Genomic DNA, 18020 nt, shown 5'->3' with positions numbered 1-18020 from the left:
GTGGTGGTGGTGGTCTGGGCTGGTCAGGGTAACCTGGTGGTGGTGGTGGTCTGAGCTAGTCAGGTTAACCTGGTGGTGGTGGTGGGGGTGGTCTGGGCTGGTCAGGGAAACCTGGTGGTGGTGGTGGTCTGAGCTGGTCAGGGTAACCTGGTGGTGGTGGTCTGGGCTGGTCAGGGTAACCTGGTGGTGGTGGTGGTGGTGGTGGTCTTGGCTGGTCACGGTAACCTGGTGGTGGTGGTGGTGGTGGTGGTGGTGGTCTGGGCTGGTCAGGGTAACCTGGTGGTGGTGGTCTGGGCTGGTCAGGGTAACCTGGTGGTGGTGGTGGTCTGGGCTGGTCAGGGTAACCTGGTGGTGGTCTGGGCTGGTCAGGGTAACCTGGTGGTTTTGGTGGTCTGAGCTGGTCAGGGTAACCTGGTGGTGGTGGTCTGGGCTGGTCAGGGTAACCTGGTGGTGGTGGTCTGGGCTGGTCAGGGTAACCTGGTGGTGGTGGTGGGGGTGGTCTGGGCTGGTCAGGGAAACCTGGTGGTGGTGGTGGTCTGAGCTGGTCAGGGTAACCTGGTGGTGGTGGTCTGGGCTGGTCAGGGTAACCTGGTGGTGGTGGTCTGGGCTGGTCAGGGTAACCTGGTGGTGGTGGTGGTGGTGGTGGTCTGGGCTGGTCACGGTAACCTGGTGGTGGTGGTGGTCTGGGCTGGTCAGGGTAACCTGGTGGTGGTGGTCTGGGCTGGTCAGGGTAACCTGGTGGTGGCCTGGGCTGATCAGCGTAACCTGGTGGTGGTCTGGGCTGGTCAGGGTAACCTGGTGGTGGTCTGGGCTGGTCAGGGTAACCTAGTGGTGGTGGTGGTCTGAGCTGGTCAGGGTAACCTGGTGGTGGTGGTGGGGGGTGTTCTGGGCTGGTCAGGGTAACCTGGTGGTGGTGGTGGTGGTCTGAGCTGGTCAGGGTAACCTGGTGGTGGTGGTGGTGGTCCGGGCTGGTCAGGGTAACCTGGTGGTGATGGTGGGGGTCTGGGCTGGTCAGGGTAACCTGGTGGTGGTGGTGGTGGTGGTCTGGGCTGGTCAGGGTAACCTGGTGGTGGTGGTGGTCTGAGCTAGTCAGGTTAACCTGGTGGTGGTGGTGGGGGTGGTCTGGGCTGGTCAGGGAAACCTGGTGGTGGTGGTGGTCTGAGCTGGTCAGGGTAACCTGGTGGTGGTCTGGGCAGGTCAGGGTAACCTGGTGGTGGTCTGGGCTGGTCAGGGTAACCTGGTGGTGGTCTGGGCAGGTCAGGGTAACCTGGTGGTGGTGGTGGTTTGGGATTGTCAGGGTAACCTGGTGGTGGTGGTGGTCTGAGCTGGTCAGGGTAACCTGGTGGTGGTGGTGGGGGTTCTGGGCTGGTCAGGACCTGGTGGTGGTGGTGGTGGTCTGAGCTGGTCAGGGTAACCTGGTGGTGGTGGTGGTGGTCTGGGCTGGTCAGGGTAACCTGGTGGTGGTGGTGGGGGTCTGGGCTGGTCAGGGTAACCTGTTGGTGGTCTGGGCTGGTCAGGGTAACCTGGTGGTGGTGGTGGTGGTCTGGGCTGGTCAGGGTAACCTGGTGGTGGTGGTGGTCTGAGCTGGTCAGGTTAACCTGGTGGTGGTGATGGGGGTGGTCTGGGCTGGTCAGGGAAACCTGGTGGTGGTGGTGGTCTGAGCTGGTCAGGGTAACCTGGTGGTGGTGGTGGTGGTGGTCTGGGCTGGTCAGGGTAACCTGGTGGTGATGGTCTGAGCTGGTCAGTGTAACCTGGTGGTGGTGGTTGTCTGAGCTGGTCAGGGTAACCTGGTGGTGGTGGTCTGGGCTGGTCAGGGTAACCTGTTGGTGGTCTGGGCTGGTCAGGGTAACCTGGTGGTGGTGGTGGTTTCTGAGCTGGTCAGGGTAACCTGGTGGTGGTGGTGGTCTGGGCTGGTCAGGGTAACCTGGTGGTGGTGGTCTGGGCTGGTCAGGGTAACCTGGTGGTGGTGGTCTGGGCTGGTCAGGGTAACCTGGTGGTGGTGGTGGTGGTCTGGGCTGGTCACGGTAACCTGGTGGTGGTGGTGGTGGTCTGGGCTGGTCAGGGTAACCTGGTGGTGGTGGTCTGGGCTGGTCAGGGTAACCTGGTGGTGGTCTGGGCTGGTCAGGGTAACCTGGTGGTGGTCTGGGCTGGTCAGGGTAACCTGGTGGTGGTCTGGGCTGGTCAGGGTAACCTGGTGGTGGTGGTGGTTTGAAATTGTCAGGGTAACCTGGTGGTGGTGCTTGTCTGAGCTGGTCAGGGTAACCTGGTGGTGGTGGTGGGGGTGTTCTGGGCTGGTCAGGGTAACCTGGTGGTGGTGGTGGTGGTCTGGGCTGGTCAGGGTAACCTGGTGGTGGTGGTGGTCTGAGCTAGTCAGGTTAACCTGGTGGTGGTGGTGGGGGTGGTCTGGGCTGGTCAGGGAAACCTGGTGGTGGTGGTGGTCTGAGCTGGTCAGGGTAACCTGGTGGTGGTGGTCTGGGCTGGTCAGGGTAACCTGGTGGTGGTGGTGGTGGTGGTCTTGGCTGGTCACGGTAACCTGGTGGTGGTGGTGGTGGTGGTGGTGGTCTGGGCTGGTCAGGGTAACCTGGTGGTGGTGGTCTGGGCTGGTCAGGGTAACCTGGTGGTGGTGGTTCTGGGCTGGTCAGGGTAACCTGGTGGTGGTGGTGGTCTGGGCTGGTCAGGGTAACCTGGTGGTGGGTCTGGGCTGGTCAGGGTAACCTGGTGGTTGTGGTGGTCTGAGCTGGTCAGGGTAACCTGGTGGTGGTGGTCTGGGCTGGTCAGGGTAACCTGGTGGTGGTGGTCTGGTCTGCTGGTCACGGTAACCTGGTGGTGGTGATGGGGTGGTCTGGGCTGGTCAGGGTAACCTGGTGGTGGTGGTGGTCTGAGCTGGTCAGGGTAACCTGGTGGTGGTGGTCTGGGCTGGTCAGGGTAACCTGGTGGTGGTGGTGGTCTGGGCTGGTCAGGGTAACCTGGTGGTGGTCTGGGCTGGTCACGGTAACCTGGTGGTTTTGGTGGTCTGGGCTGGTCAGGGTAACCTGGTGGTGGTGGTCTGGGCTGGTCAGGGTAACCTGGTGGTGGTGGTGCTGGGCTGGTCAGGGTAACCTGGTGGTGGTGGTTGTCTGGGCTGGTCAGGGTAACCTGGTGGTGGCCTGGGCTGATCAGCGTAACCTGGTGGTGGTCTGGGCTGGTCAGGGTAACCTGGTGGTGGTCTGGGCTGGTCAGGGTAACCTGGTGGTGGTGGTGGGGGGTGTTCTGGGCTGGTCAGGGTAACCTGGTGGTGGTGGTGGTGGTCTGAGCTGGTCAGGGTAACCTGGTGGTGGTGGTGGTGGTCCGGGCTGGTCAGGGTAACCTGGTGGTGATGGTGGGGGTCTGGGCTGGTCAGGGTAACCTGGTGGTGGTCTGGGCTGGTCAGGGTAACCTGGTGGTGGTGGTGGTGGTCTGGGCTGGTCAGGGTAACCTGGTGGTGGTGGTGGTCTGAGCTAGTCAGGTTAACCTGGTGGTGGTGGTCTGGGCTGGTCAGGGAAACCTGGTGGTGGTGGTGGTCTGAGCTGGTCAGGGTAACCTGGTGGTGGTGGTCTGGGCTGGTCAGGGTAACCTGGTGGTGGTGGTGGTGGTCTGGGCTGGTCACGGTAACCTGGTGGTGGTGGTGGTGGTCTGGGCTGGTCAGGGTAACCTGGTGGTGGTGGTCTGGGCTGGTCAGGGTAACCTGGTGGTGGTGGTCTGGGCTGGTCAGGGTAACCTGGTGGTGGTGGTGGTCTGGGCTGGTCAGGGTAACCTGGTGGTGGTGGTGGTGGTCTGGGAATGTCAGGGTAACCTGGTGGTGGTGGTGTTCTGAGCTGGTCAGGGTAACCTGGTGGTGGTGGGGGTGGTCTGGGCTGGTCATGATGCCTGGTGGTGGTGGTGGTCTGGGCTGGTCAGGGTAACCTGGTGGTGGTGGTGGTCTGGGCTGGTCAGGGTAACCTGGTGGTGGTGGTGGTGGTCTGAGCTGGTCAGGGTAACCTGGTGGTGGTCTGGGCTGGTCAGGGTAACCTGGTGGTGGTGGTGGTCTGGGCTGGTCACGGTAACCTGGTGGTGGTCTGAGCTTGTCAGGGTAACCTGTTGGTGGTGGTGGTGGACTGGGCTGGTCAGGGTAACCTGGTGGTGGTCATCTGGGCTGGTTAGGGTAACCTGGTGGTGGTCGTCTGGGCTGGTTAGGGTAACCTGGTGGTGGTGGTGGTCTGAGCAACCTGGTGGTGGTGGTGGTCTGAGCTGGTCAGGGTAACCTGGTGGTGGTGGTCTGGGCTGGTCAGGGTAACCTGGTGGTGGTCTGGGCTGGTCAGGGTAACCTGGTGGTGGTCTGGGCTGGTCAGGGTAACCTGGTGGTGGTCTGCGCTGGTCAGGGTAACCTGGTGGTGGGGGTGGTTTGAAATTGTCAGGGTAACCTGGTGGTGGTGCTTGTCTGAGCTGGTCAGGGTAACCTGGTGGTGGTGGTGGGGGTATTCTGGGCTGGTCAGGGTAACCTGGTGGTGGTGGTGGTGGTCTGAGCTGGTCAGGGTAACCTGGTGGTGGTGGTGGTGGTCTGGGCTGGTCAGGGTAACCTGGTGGTGATGGTGGGGGTCTGGGCTGGTCAGGGTAACCTGGTGGTGGTCTGGGCTGGTCAGGGTAACCTGGTGGTGGTGGTGGTGGTCTGGGCTGGTCAGGGTAACCTGGTGGTGGTGGTGGTGGTCTGAGCTAGTCAGGTTAACCTGGTGGTGGTGGTGGGGGTGGTCTGGGCTGGTCAGGGAAACCTGGTGGTGGTGGTGGTCTGAGCTGGTCAGGGTAACCTGGTGGTGGTGGTCTGGGCTGGTCAGGGTAACCTGGTGGTGGTGGTGGTGGTGGTGGTCTTGGCTGGTCACGGTAACCTGGTGGTGGTGGTGGTGGTGGTGGTGGTGGTCTGGGCTGGTCAGGGTAACCTGGTGGTGGTGGTCTGGGCTGGTCAGGGTAACCTGGTGGTGGTGGTGGTCTGGGCTGGTCAGGGTAACCTGGTGGTGGTCTGGGCTGGTCAGGGTAACCTGGTGGTTTTGGTGGTCTGAGCTGGTCAGGGTAACCTGGTGGTGGTGGTCTGGGCTGGTCAGGGTAACCTGGTGGTGGTGGTCTGGGCTGGTCAGGGTAACCTGGTGGTGGTGGTGGGGGTGGTCTGGGCTGGTCAGGGAAACCTGGTGGTGGTGGTGGTCTGAGCTGGTCAGGGTAACCTGGTGGTGGTGGTCTGGGCTGGTCAGGGTAACCTGGTGGTGGTGGTCTGGGCTGGTCAGGGTAACCTGGTGGTGGTGGTGGTGGTCTGGGCTGGTCACGGTAACCTGGTGGTGGTGGTGGTCTGGGCTGGTCAGGGTAACCTGGTGGTGGTGGTCTGGGCTGGTCAGGGTAACCTGGTGGTGGCCTGGGCTGATCAGCGTAACCTGGTGGTGGTCTGGGCTGGTCAGGGTAACCTGGTGGTGGTCTGGGCTTGTCAGGGTAACCTAGTGGTGGTGGTGGTCTGAGCTGGTCAGGGTAACCTGGTGGTGGTGGTGGGGGTGTTCTGGGCTGGTCAGGGTAACCTGGTGGTGGTGGTGGTGGTCTGAGCTGGTCAGGGTAACCTGGTGGTGGTGGTGGTGGTCCGGGCTGGTCAGGGTAACCTGGTGGTGATGGTGGGGGTCTGGGCTGGTCAGGGTAACCTGGTGGTGGTGGTGGTGGTCTGGGCTGGTCAGGGTAACCTGGTGGTGGTGGTGGTCTGAGCTAGTCAGGTTAACCTGGTGGTGGTGGTGGGGGTGGTCTGGGCTGGTCAGGGAAACCTGGTGGTGGTGGTGGTCTGAGCTGGTCAGGGTAACCTGGTGGTGGTGGTCTGGGCTGGTCAGGGTAACCTGGTGGTGGTGGTGGTGGTGGTCTGGGCTGGTCACGGTAACCTGGTGGTGGTGGTGGTGGTCTGGGCTGGTCAGGGTAACCTGGTGGTGGTGGTCTGGGCTGGTCAGGGTAACCTGGTGGTGGTGGTCTGGGCTGGTCAGGGTAACCTGGTGGTCGTGGTGGTCTGGGCTGGTCAGGGTAACCTGGTGGTGGTGGTGGTCTGGGAATGTCAGGGTAACCTGGTGGTGGTGGTGTTCTCAGCTGGTCAGGGTAACCTGGTGGTGGTGGGGGTGGTCTGGGCTGGTCAGGATGCCTGGTGGTGGTGGTGGTCTGGGCTGGTCAGGGTAACCTGGTGGTGGTGGTGGTCTGGGCTGGTCAGGGTAACCTGGTGGTGGTGGTGGTGGTCTGAGCTGGTCAGGGTAACCTGGTGGTGGTCTGGGCTGGTCAGGGTAACCTGGTGGTGGTGGTGGTCTGGGCTGGTCACGGTAACCTGGTGGTGGTCTGAGCTTGTCAGGGTAACCTGGTGGTGGTGGTGGTGGTGGTGGTGGTGGTCTGGGCTGGCCAGGGTAACTTGGTGGTGGTGGTGGTCTGGGCTGGTCAGGGTAACCTGGTGGTGGTCGTCTGGGCTGGTTAGGGTAACCTGGTGGTGGTGGTGGTCTGAGCAACCTGGTGGTGGTGGTGGTCTGAGCTGGTCAGGGTAACCTGGTGGTGGTCTGGGTTGGTCAGGGTAACCTGTTGGTGGTGGTGGTGGTGGTCTGGGCTGGTCACGGTAACCTGGTGGTGGTGGTGGTCTGAGCTTGTCAGGGTAACCTGTTGGTGGTGGTGGTGGTCTGGGCTGGTCAGGGTAACCTGGTGGTAGTGGTGGTGGTCTGGGCTGGTCAGGGTAACCTGCTGGTGGTCGTGGTGGTCTGGGCTGGTCAGAGTAACCTGATGGTGGTGGTGGTCTGAGCTGGTCAGGGTAACCTGGTGGTGGTGGTGGTTTGGGCTGGTCAGGGTAACCTGGTGGTGGTGGTGGTGGTGGTCTGAGCTGGTCAGGGTAACCTGGTGGTGGTCTGGGCTGGTCAGGGTAACATGGTGGTGGTGGTGGTCTGGGTAACCTGGTGGTGGTCTGAGCTGGTAAGGGTAACCTGGTGGTGGTTGTCTGGGCTGGTAAGGGTAACCTGGTGGTGGTTGTCTGGGCTGGTCAGGGTAACCTGGTGGTGGTGGTGGTGGTCTGGGCTGGTCAGGGTAACCTGGTGGTGGTGGTGGTGTTGGTGGTCTGGGCTGGTCAGGGTAACCTGGTGGTGGTGGTCTGGGCTGGTCAGGGTAACCGGATGGTGGTGGTCTGAGGTGGTCAGGGTAACCTGGTGGTGATGGTGGTGGTCTGGGCTGGTCAGGATAACCTGGTGGTGGTGGTCTGGGCTGGTCAGGGTAACCTGGTTGTGGTGATGGTCTGGGCTGGTCAGGGTAACCTGGTGGTGGTGGTGGTGGTCTGAGCTGGTCAGGGTAACCTGGTGGTGGTGGTGATGGTGGTGGTCTGGGCTGGTTAGGGTAACCTGGTGGTGGTGGTCTGGGCTGGTCAGGGTAACCTGGTGGTGGTGGTGGTCTGGGCTGGTCAGGGTAACCTGGTGGTGGTGGTGGTCTGGGCTGGTCAGGGTAACCTGGTGGTGGTGGTGGTCTGGGCTGGTCAGGGTAACCTGGTGGTGGTGGTGATGGTGGTGGTCTGGGCTGGTTAGGGTAACCTGGTGGTGGTGGTCTGGGCTGGTCAGGGTAACCTGGTGGTGGTGGTCTGGGCTGGTCAGGGTAACCTGGTGGTGGTGGTCTGGGCTGGTCAGGGTAACCTGGTGGTGGTGGTGGTGGTGGTCTGGGCTGGTCAGGGTAACCTGGTGGCGGTCTGGGTTGGTCAGGGTAACCTGGTGTGATTTTGGAAAAATTGGCTCCAGATTACAGCTAATATCCCTTTGGAACACCTGCAATAGGTATTAATGAAGGAGTTGTTAACCATAGGACATATACAGACATGGCTTCTTGTTTGACTAACCTGCAATAGGTATAGGTATTGGCCTGTCACCCCCTGTCTGGTACAGGTACCCCCACCACACTCCCCCTTCTCTCCAGAGCTTTAGCTCGCCTCCAGCACACAGGCACGGTTGGGGCGAGTGAGGATAAACTTATATTGGCTAGCCCCAAGTCGTAATACACTGAAAAAAGTGATTGTGCATTTGGCTATTTGCCTCATGAATACTGCATGCTTTGTTGACTATGAACTTTCTTGTTTACCCAACCGTGGGACTGACCGTTTGTTCCCACACTCGGGACTCTGACTCTCTATTGGTTACACAGACTTTTGGCCTCCCATCCTATTCTAACCACCTCTTGCAGGCTTTGTATTCATGTTACCTGATGAAATTGCTGTACACCATGATATTGTTGCCATCTAACGCACATTCAAATGTCATAAACTAACACTGCAAAGCTCTCCCTGTCCTCTGCCATGCCTTGAGTGTATTACTGCTGATGATATCTGGAAATGTGCATGTCCACCCTAGCTTTGTTTTTTTGAAATGTTTGTTGTTTGAAAGTGTATTGGAAAGTTCTTGGTAGCAGATGGAATCAGTTGCTGGGACCGCTTGTCTGTTTCCAGTGATTCTGCCGACCAAGGACGGGTCTGAGGAGCTATTTGGTGTCGCAGCTAGCCTAGCTGCTAGCTAGCTGCATATCAAGCTGGTTTTCTTGAACGCAGCCCGCGATGCGGTTAGCCATTGTGGCTGGGACCGCAGATTGTCCCGAGTTTGTGGTTGTCTAGATCCCTGCTATTTGTTGTTTTCAATCTTCCCTGTGACCTGCCCTGTGACGAGTAACAACATAACCTATGTTGCTACAGTGGTTGCTCCACTAAAAGTTTTGCGATTATGCTGCGGTACTTAGAGGTAATTTGTGGTTTAGTACGGTACCCTGCATCACCTCTTCATTGCTTCAGACCACCACAAGGGGGAGTTAGAGCACTGATTATGCTTTTGGGTCCTACTGTGTCTCTAACTAACAATGAATGCGCAACATAAACCTAAATAGAAACGGATAAATGTGCACGACTTCAGTATTACTTACTAAAACTGATGTTACACTAAGGTTTTTTTTTATTTGATTTTGTTAAGATTATTTTGGTGTTACTGTAGTACTGTAGCCCACTCCCGACTGGTCAGGTTATACAGCGCCTGAGTGGCGCAATGGTCTAAGACACTGCATAGCAGTGCAAGCAGTGTTGCTACAGATGCTGGTTCCGGCCTCGACTGGGAGACCCATGAGATGACTGTAGGTTTTTGGTTTCTCTCCCTCTAAAAACAGAATCATTCTAAATAACAAACTGGCTTTATTTACAAATTAGTAACAATGTCTCACCCCATGTTCAAGAATGGCCTTTTTCTTGCTACTTTTATGTTATTTGAAAATGAAATCATCTCCAAAATATTGTTATTTTTTTTAAACAAAGTGATTATTATTATAATTAATTTAGAATGATATAAAAGCCCCTTGGATATTCTCACAGATATATTATTAACCCTGGTATTAGCAGGACAATAGATATTGGTCATCTTGGTCATGGCTCCCGAGTGGCTGGCAGTTCTCCAGCTGTATCCACTGAGATAGCACAATGGGATTTCAGTTCTCCAGCTGTATCCACTGAGATAGCACAATGGGATTTCAGTTCTCCAGCTGTATCCACTGAGATAGTACAATGGGATTGCCTTGCAGTTCTCCAGCTGTATCCACTGAGATAGCACAATGGGATTGCCTTGCAGTTCTCCAGCTGTTTCCACTGAGATAGCACAACGGGATTGCCTTGCAGTTCTCCAGCTGTATCGACTGAGATAGCACAATGGGATTACCTTGCAGTTCTCCAGCTGTATCCACTGAGATAGCGCAATGGGATTGCCTTGCAGTTCTCCAGCTGTATCCACTGAGATAGCGCAATGGGATTGCCTTGCAGTTCTCCAGCTGTATCCACTGAGATAGCGCAATGGGATTGCCTTGCAGTTCTCCAGCTGTATCCACTGAGATAGCGCAATGGGATTGCCTTGCAGTTCTCCAGCTGTATCCACTGAGATAGCACAATGGGATTGCCTTGCAGTTCCCCAGCTGTATTCACTGAAAGCGCGCGAGTTTCAAGGCACGAGAGCAGGGGGCACGGGATGGGCCGCAGAGCCGCGCACAGAAGACAGACTTACAGGCTACCCAAACCGGATACGTGCGTGCACGAGCGTTGCAAAATAAATGTACACATACATGTTATTCAATCATTAAACTCCCACTGCTCGCGCATGCCAACACGTGTCTGCGTTGCCAAGCGCTGCAATAGAAGTCAGTTCTATTTGTGACGCTGAACGCGGTGCAAGTCCTGAATGCTCCCATCTCCTCATTGGTTTATAGAAGCAGATACCCATGTGCCATCTCCTCATTGGTTATACCCACGTGAGTGATTGAAAGACTGAGTTCGTCGGTCGTCGTGGTGCTTTGGCAAAGTGGGTGGGGTTAGATCCTGCCTGTTTGTCCCTGTCCGGGCGTATCGTCGGATGGGGCCACAGTGTCTCCCGACCCCTCCTGTCTCAGCCTCCAGTATTTATGCTGCAGTAGTTTATGTGTCGGAGGGCTAGAGTCAGTTTGTTATATCTGGTGTATTTCTCCTGTCTTATCCGGTGTCCTGTGTGAATTTAAGTATGCTCTCTCTAATTCTCTCTCTCTTCCTCTCTTTCTCTCTTTCTTTCTCTCTCTCGGAGGACCTGAGCCCTAGGACCATGCCTCAGGACTACCTGGCCTGATGACTCCATGCTGTCCCCAGTCCACCTGGCCATGCTGCTGCTCCAGTTTCAACTGTTCTGCCTGCGGCTATGGAACCCTGACCTGTTCACTGGACATGCTACCTGTCCCAGACCTGCTGTTTTCAACTCCCTAGAGATAGCAGGAGCAGTAGAGACACTCTGAATGATCGGCTATGAAAAGCCAACTGACATTTACTCCTGAGGTGCTGACCTGTTGCACCCTCGACAAACACTGTGATTATTATTATTTGACCCTGCTGGTCATCTTTGAACATTTGAACATCTTGGCCATGTTCTGTTATAATCTCCACCCAGCACAGCCAGAAGAGGACTGGCCAACCCTCATAGCCTGGTTCCTCTCTAGGTTTCTTCCTAGGTTCTGGCCATTCTAAGGAGTTTTTCCTAGCCATCGTGCTTCTACACCTGCATTGCTTGCTGTTTGGGGTTTTAGGCTGGGTTTCTGTACAGCACTTTGTGACATCTGTACAGCACTTTGTGACATCATAAGAAGGGCTTCATAAATACATTTGATTGATAATACTATGAAAGTTTAGATGCAAATCGCAATATAAAGTCCAAAGAAGAAAAAACCTGGAAGGAGGAGAGATGGCTACAATCGATTCAGTTGACCGTTTTATGTGTGGATTAATTGTCGGAGTAGAGGACCTTGTGCATTTCAGGTAAAATAACAACTCAACGTTTATATCCCAGGACAAATTATCTAGCAACAGCAAGCTAGCTAAATATGACTAATTAGCTAGCAACTGCAAGCTAGCTAGGTAAATTGTCATAAATGTTTAATGCTTTTTGACCTGTCCCCAAATTAATATAATTGGTTCAGAGTTTGTTTTGATATTTCAACCTGCGTGTCGTGATCGCGTTTGGTGTGGGGGAACAAAATCTATTTGCGCTCAATGGTGCATGCGCTCGTTCAGTTTGGGTACAGCCCATGGGGAACTGAGGAGGAGGGAGGGAGGGTTGGACCCCCACCCCGCCACACTGGGTAGCACAGAGCAACACTTTAAAGGGCATTGCACTAATCATGGAAGTTAGAAGCAATAGGATTTGAAGCATTAGCCTACAACTATTTTATCACCGTTTCGCACTGCTCTGAGACAAGCATGGGGACTGGTCTTGATAAATCAATGAGATTTTTTATTTTGACTGAATCACCGTTTGAGTATTGGTTAGACTAGATTGGTGTAGAAATGTTATTCTCTTGATGTAACCTTTATTTAACCTTTATTTAACTAGGAAAGTCAGTTAAGAACAAAGTCTTATTTACAAGGACAGCCAACTCCCTCCTCCCCATCGGGGAGTTGAACCCCGGTCTCCCGCGTGCCCGTGCACGACACGCGGATTCTTTAGCTAAATAACCCAGCACTGTAGCCTACTCCCGACCATCACGTTGTACAGCGCCATATTTTCCATTCCATCCTAACGGAAACCCAGAGGGTTTTTAATTTTTCTTGGAATAGAAACACCATAAAATAGTAATCAAATTAATTAAGCAACATTTCTTAATATCAGTCCCATGTACTATGTTCTTACAAAAAAGGTTTTAAATTCTCTAGTACAGCCACTATTGAAGGCTATCAAATTCATCTCAAAGATGCCCTCTGGTGGTCAAACTACCACTAACTAGCATTAATGGTACCGGTGGTTGGCACTTAAATAACCTGCCATAGAATTCTGCGGCACAATGCAAGCTGTGCTGCAGTAAGCTGCAACTTTTAAAGGACGAACCACTGTAGCTAGCTCAACGGAATACCGTTGTGGACAGTGGTCTCTCGAGGGACAATCAAGGTGGAACAACGTGGTTGTGGACGGAATTGGAGAATCTCCACATGAGATCTGGACGGAGTCTGAGGACAAAGTGAGGGAAATGATCTCTGAGAAATTGAAGATGGACCACAGGAAGATTGAGGTGGAGCGTGCCCACAGGCCTGGAAGACCCACCACCGGCCCAGGTGATAGGCCCAGGCCGATGGTGGTTAAGTTCCTAAGGTTCAAGGACAAGGTAGCTGTTCTTGAAAGAGCCAAGAACTTGAGAGGAACATATATCTTCCTCAACGAGGACCATCCTCGTTGACCATCCTCGTTGAAGCTGTGGCCAGAAGAGGAAAGAACTGATCCAGCAATGAAAGCTGCCAGAGCACGTGGGGACATTGCTTACATCCACTATGACAGGCTCATTGTCCACCCTCCCTCCCAGAAGCCTGGAAGGGATAAGAGAGCCAAGCCTTTGGGTTCATGGCTTCAACCCCGCAACACACACACACACACACACACATACACACATACACACACACACACACACACACACACACACACACACACACACACACCAACTGATTAATGTAGCCTTAGATGTAGCCTCTGATATGTAGCCTTAGAAACAAGGTTAATGAAATCAATAACTTGCTAACATCAGATAACGTTCATATATTAGCCATTTCTGAGTCTCACATAGATAATTAATTTGATGATACATCAGTAGCAATACAAGGATATAACATCTATAGAAGAGACAGGAATGCTTATGGGGAGGTGTTGCTGTATATATTCAGAGCCATATCCCTGTAATGCTTAGAGATCTTTTGTCAAGGGTTGCTGAAGTGTTGTGGTTGCAGGTTCACATGCCTCATCTAAAGCATTTTCTTTTGGGGTGTTGCTATAGGCCACCAAGTGCTAACAGTCAGTATCTAAATAATGTATGTGATGTAAACAGAGAGGTCTACTTTCTTGGGGACCTGAATATTGACTGGTTTTTATCAAGCTGTCCGTTCAATAGGAAGCTTCACTGTAACCAGTGCCTGTAATCTGGTTCAGGTTAATAATCAACATATCAGGGTGTTTACAAACACTACAGGAACAAGATCATCCACATGTATTGATCACATTAACGCTGTATCCGTACCCATTGGATGCAGTGATCACAATATAGTGGCTATATCCAGGAAAGCCAAGTTCCAACAGCTGGGCCTAAAAGAGTGTATAAGAGATCATACAAAGATTTTGCTGTGACTCTTATGTGGATGATGTAAAAAAAATAGTTGGTCTGATGTGATTAATGAGGAGCATTAATGAGGAGAGGCAAAGGTCGAGAGCCGTGCATCCTCCAAAACACAACCCAGCCAAGCCGCATTGCTTCTTGACACAATGCCCGCTTAACCCGGAAGCCAGCCACACCTATGTGTCTGGCCCACCACAGGAGTCGCTAGTGTGCGATGGGACAAGAACATCCCTGCCGACCAAACCATCTCATTACCCGGACGATGCTGGGCCAATTGTGCACCGCCCCATGGGTCTCCGGTCGCAGCTGCGACAGAGCCTGGACTTTAACCAGGATCTCTAGTGGAACAGCTAGCGCTGCGATGCAGTGCCTTAGATCACTGCACCACTCGGGAGGCCCTGGCTTACTTACTGCAAAATTGAGAAATTGTGACTAAACTCAACAAAAAGAAGAAGAAACTGTATTATGAAGCCAAGATCAATGATATGAAGAATGATGGAGAAAAAAAACTTTGGAGAACTCTGAATGTAAATATGGGCAGAAAGACAAATTCAACTCTATCTTTCATCGAATCAGATGGCTTATTCATCACAAAACCATTTGATGTTGCCAATTATTTTAATGATTATTTCAATGGCAAAGTGGGCAAACTTAGGCAGGAAATGCCGGCAACAAACAGTCAGCCATCGTATTCATGCATAAAAAACAAATAATGAAAGAAAAGCATTGCAAGTTTGAATTTTGTAAAGTTAGTGTGGAAGAGGTTAAAAAACTATTGTTATCGATCAATGATGACAAACCTCCTGGAATTGACAACTTAGATGGAAAGCTACTGAGGATGGTAGCTGACTCTATAGCCACTCCTATCTGTCATATCTTTAATCTGAGCCTAGAGGAAAGCCTTTGTCCTCAGGCCTGGAGGGAAGACAAAGAAATTGGCTTTACTGGTTCTAACAGCAGACCTATAAGCTTGCTGCCAGCTCTTAGCAAACTGTTAGAAAAACTTGTGTTTGACCAAATTCAATGCTATTTCTCTGTAAACAAATGAACAACAGACTTTCAGCATGCTTATAGAGAAGGTCAGTCAATATGTACTGCACTGACACAAATGACTGATGATTGGTTGAAAGAAATTGATAATAAGAATATTGTGGGAGCTGTACTGTTAGATTTCAGTGCTGCCTTTGATATTATTGACCATAACCTGTTGTTGAGAACTTGTGTGATAGGGCTTTTCAACCTCTGCCATATCGTGGATTCAGAGCTATCTATCTAATAGAACTCAAAGGGTTTTCTTTAATGGAAGCTTCTCTAACATCAAACATGTAAAGTGTGGTGCACCGCAGGGCAGCTCTCTAGGCCCTCTACTCTTTTCTATTGTTACCAATGACCTGCCACTGCCATTGAACAAAGCATGTGTGTCCATGTATGCTGATGATTCAACCATATACGCATCAGCAACAACAGCTAATGAAGTCACTGAAACTCTAAACAAAGAGTTGCAGTGTGTTTTGGAATGGGTGGCCAGTAATAAACTGGTCCTGAACATCTCTAAAACTAAGAGCATTATATTTGGTACAAATCATTCCTTAAGTTCTAGACCTCAACTGTATCTGGTAATGAATGGTGTGGCTGTTGAGCAAGTTGTGGAGACTAAATTACTTGGCGTTACCTTAGATAGTAAACTGTCAATGTTTGTAAAGATGGGGAGAGGTTTGGCCCAAATAAAGCGATGCTCTGCTTTTTTGACACCACACTCCAAAAAGCAAGTTCTGCAGGCTCTAGTTTTGTCTAATCTTGATTATTGTCCATTCATGTGGTCCAGTGCTGCAAGGAAAGACCTAGTTAAGCTGCAGCTGGCCCAGAACAGAGCGGCACGTCTTGCTCTTCATTGTAATCAGAGGGCTGATATAAATACTATGCATGCCAGTCTCTCTTGGCTAAGAGTTGAGGAGAGACTGACTGCATCACTTCTTCTTTTAATAAGAAATATTAATGTGTTGAAAATTCCAAATTGTTTGCATAGTCAATTTACACACAGCTCTGACACACACACTTATCCCACCAGACATGCCACCAGGGGTCTTTTCACAGTCCCTAAATCTAGAACAAATTCAAGAAAGTGTACAGTATTATATAGAGCCCTTATTGCATGGAACTTCTTTCCATCTCATATTGCTCAAATAAACGGCAAACCTGGTTTCACAAAACAGATAAAGCAACACCTCGCGGCACAACGCCTCTCCCCTGTTGGACCTAGATAGTTTGTGTGTATGCATTGATATGTAGGCTATGTGTGCCTTTTTAAAAAATGTATGTAATTCTGTCCTTGAGCTGTTCTTGTCTATTGATGTTCTGTATTATGTTTCATGTTTTGTGTGGACCCCAGGAAGAGTAGCTGCTGCTTTTGCAACAGCTACTGGGGATGCTAATAAAATACCAAATACCAAATACAGGAGAGCAGAGTGCATTGTGACTTGTGCTCTATCTGCTTCACTGATTTCTGCTCTCGTCAAATCCTGGGTTTTCTGCACGTTAACGATACGTCCTCATTTCATTTCATTTAATCCTGTTGGATGCATTTTCTGTTTGTTCTGGTTGTGTTTCAGATTATTTTGTTCCCAGTAGAAATGAATGGTAAATAATGTATTGTGTCATTTTGGAGTCACTTTTATTGTTACAAAGAAAATAATATGTTTCTAAACACTTCTACATGAATGTGGACGCTACCATGATTATGGTCCTGAATGAATCGCGAATAATGATGAGTGAGAAAGTTAGACACTCAAATACTGTATCAAACGCTCAAATACCCCCAAGACATGCTAACCTCTCACCATTACAATAACAGGGGAGGTTAGCATTTTATATCATACCCCCAAGACATGCTAACCTCTCACCATTACAATAACAGGGGAGGTTAGCATTTTATATCATACCCCCAAGACATGCTAACCTCTCACCATTACAATAACAGGGGAGGTTAGCATTTTATATCATACCCCCAAGACATGCTAACCTCTCACCATTACAATAACAGGGGAGGTTAGCATTTTATATCATACCCCCAAGACATGCTAACCTCTCACCATTACAATAACAGGGGAGGTTAGCATTTTATATCATACCCCTAAAACATGCTAACCTCTCACCATTACAATAACAGGGGAGGTTAGCATATTCGAGGGGGGGTATGATATTTGTGCGTCTGTAACTTTTGTGTTGTGACAAGGTAGGGTTGGTATACAGAAGATAGCCCTATTTGGTAAAAGACGAAGTCCATATTATGGCAAGAACTGCTCAAATAAGCAAAGACAGTCCATCATTACTTTAAGACATGAAGGTCAGTCAACACGGAACTTTTCAATAACTTTGAACGTTTCTTCAAGTGCAGTCACAAAAAGCATCAAGCGCTATGATGAAATTGGCTCTCATGAGGCCCGCCACAGGAAAGAAAGACCCAGTTACCTCTGCTGCAGAGGATAAGTTCATTAGAGTTACCAGCCTCAGAAATTGCAGCCCAAATAAATGCTTCAGAGTTCAAGTAACAGACACATCTCAACATCAACTGTACAGAGGAGACTGCGTGAATCAGGCCTTCATGGTCGAATTGCTGCAAAGAAACCACTACTAAAGGACACCAATAAGTAGAAGAGACTTGCTTTGGCCAAGAAACCCGATGGACATTGGACATTAGACCGGTGGAAATCTGTCCTTTGGTCTGATGAGTCCAAATTTTAGTTTTTTGATCCTAACGGCTCTGTCTTTGTGAGACGCAGAGTAGGTGAACGGATGATCTCTGCATGTGTTCCCACCGTGAAGCATGGAGGTGGTGTGATGGTGTTGGATGCTTTGCTGGTAACACTGTCGTGATTTATTTACAATTCAAGGCACACTTAACCAGTATGGCTACCACATAATTCTGCAGTGATAACCCATCCCATCTGGTTTGCACTTACTGGGACTATCATTTGTTTTTCAACAGGACAATGACCCAAAACACACCTTCAGACTGTGTAAGGGCTATTTGACCAAGAAGGAGAGTGATGGAGTGCTGCATCAGATGACCTGGCCTCCACAATCACCACACATCAACCCAATTGAAATGATTTGGGATGAGTTGGACCGAAGAGTGAAGGAAAAGCAGCAAACAAGTGCTCAGGATATGTGGGAACTCCTTCAAGACTGTTGGAAAAGCATTCCAGGTGAAGCTGGTTGAGAGAATGCCAAGAGTGTGCAAAGCTTTCATCAAGACAAAGGGTGGCTACATTAAAGAATCTCAAATATAAAATATATTTTATTTACTACATGATTCCATATGTGTTATTTCATAGTTTTTATGTCTTCACTATTAGTCTACAATGTAGAAAATAGTA

The sequence above is a fragment of the Salmo salar genome, chromosome ssa09 (genome assembly GCF_905237065.1).
Source record: "Salmo salar chromosome ssa09, Ssal_v3.1, whole genome shotgun sequence".
Lineage (NCBI taxonomy): Eukaryota > Metazoa > Chordata > Actinopteri > Salmoniformes > Salmonidae > Salmo > Salmo salar.
Note: the sequence above shows the minus strand (reverse complement) of the source record.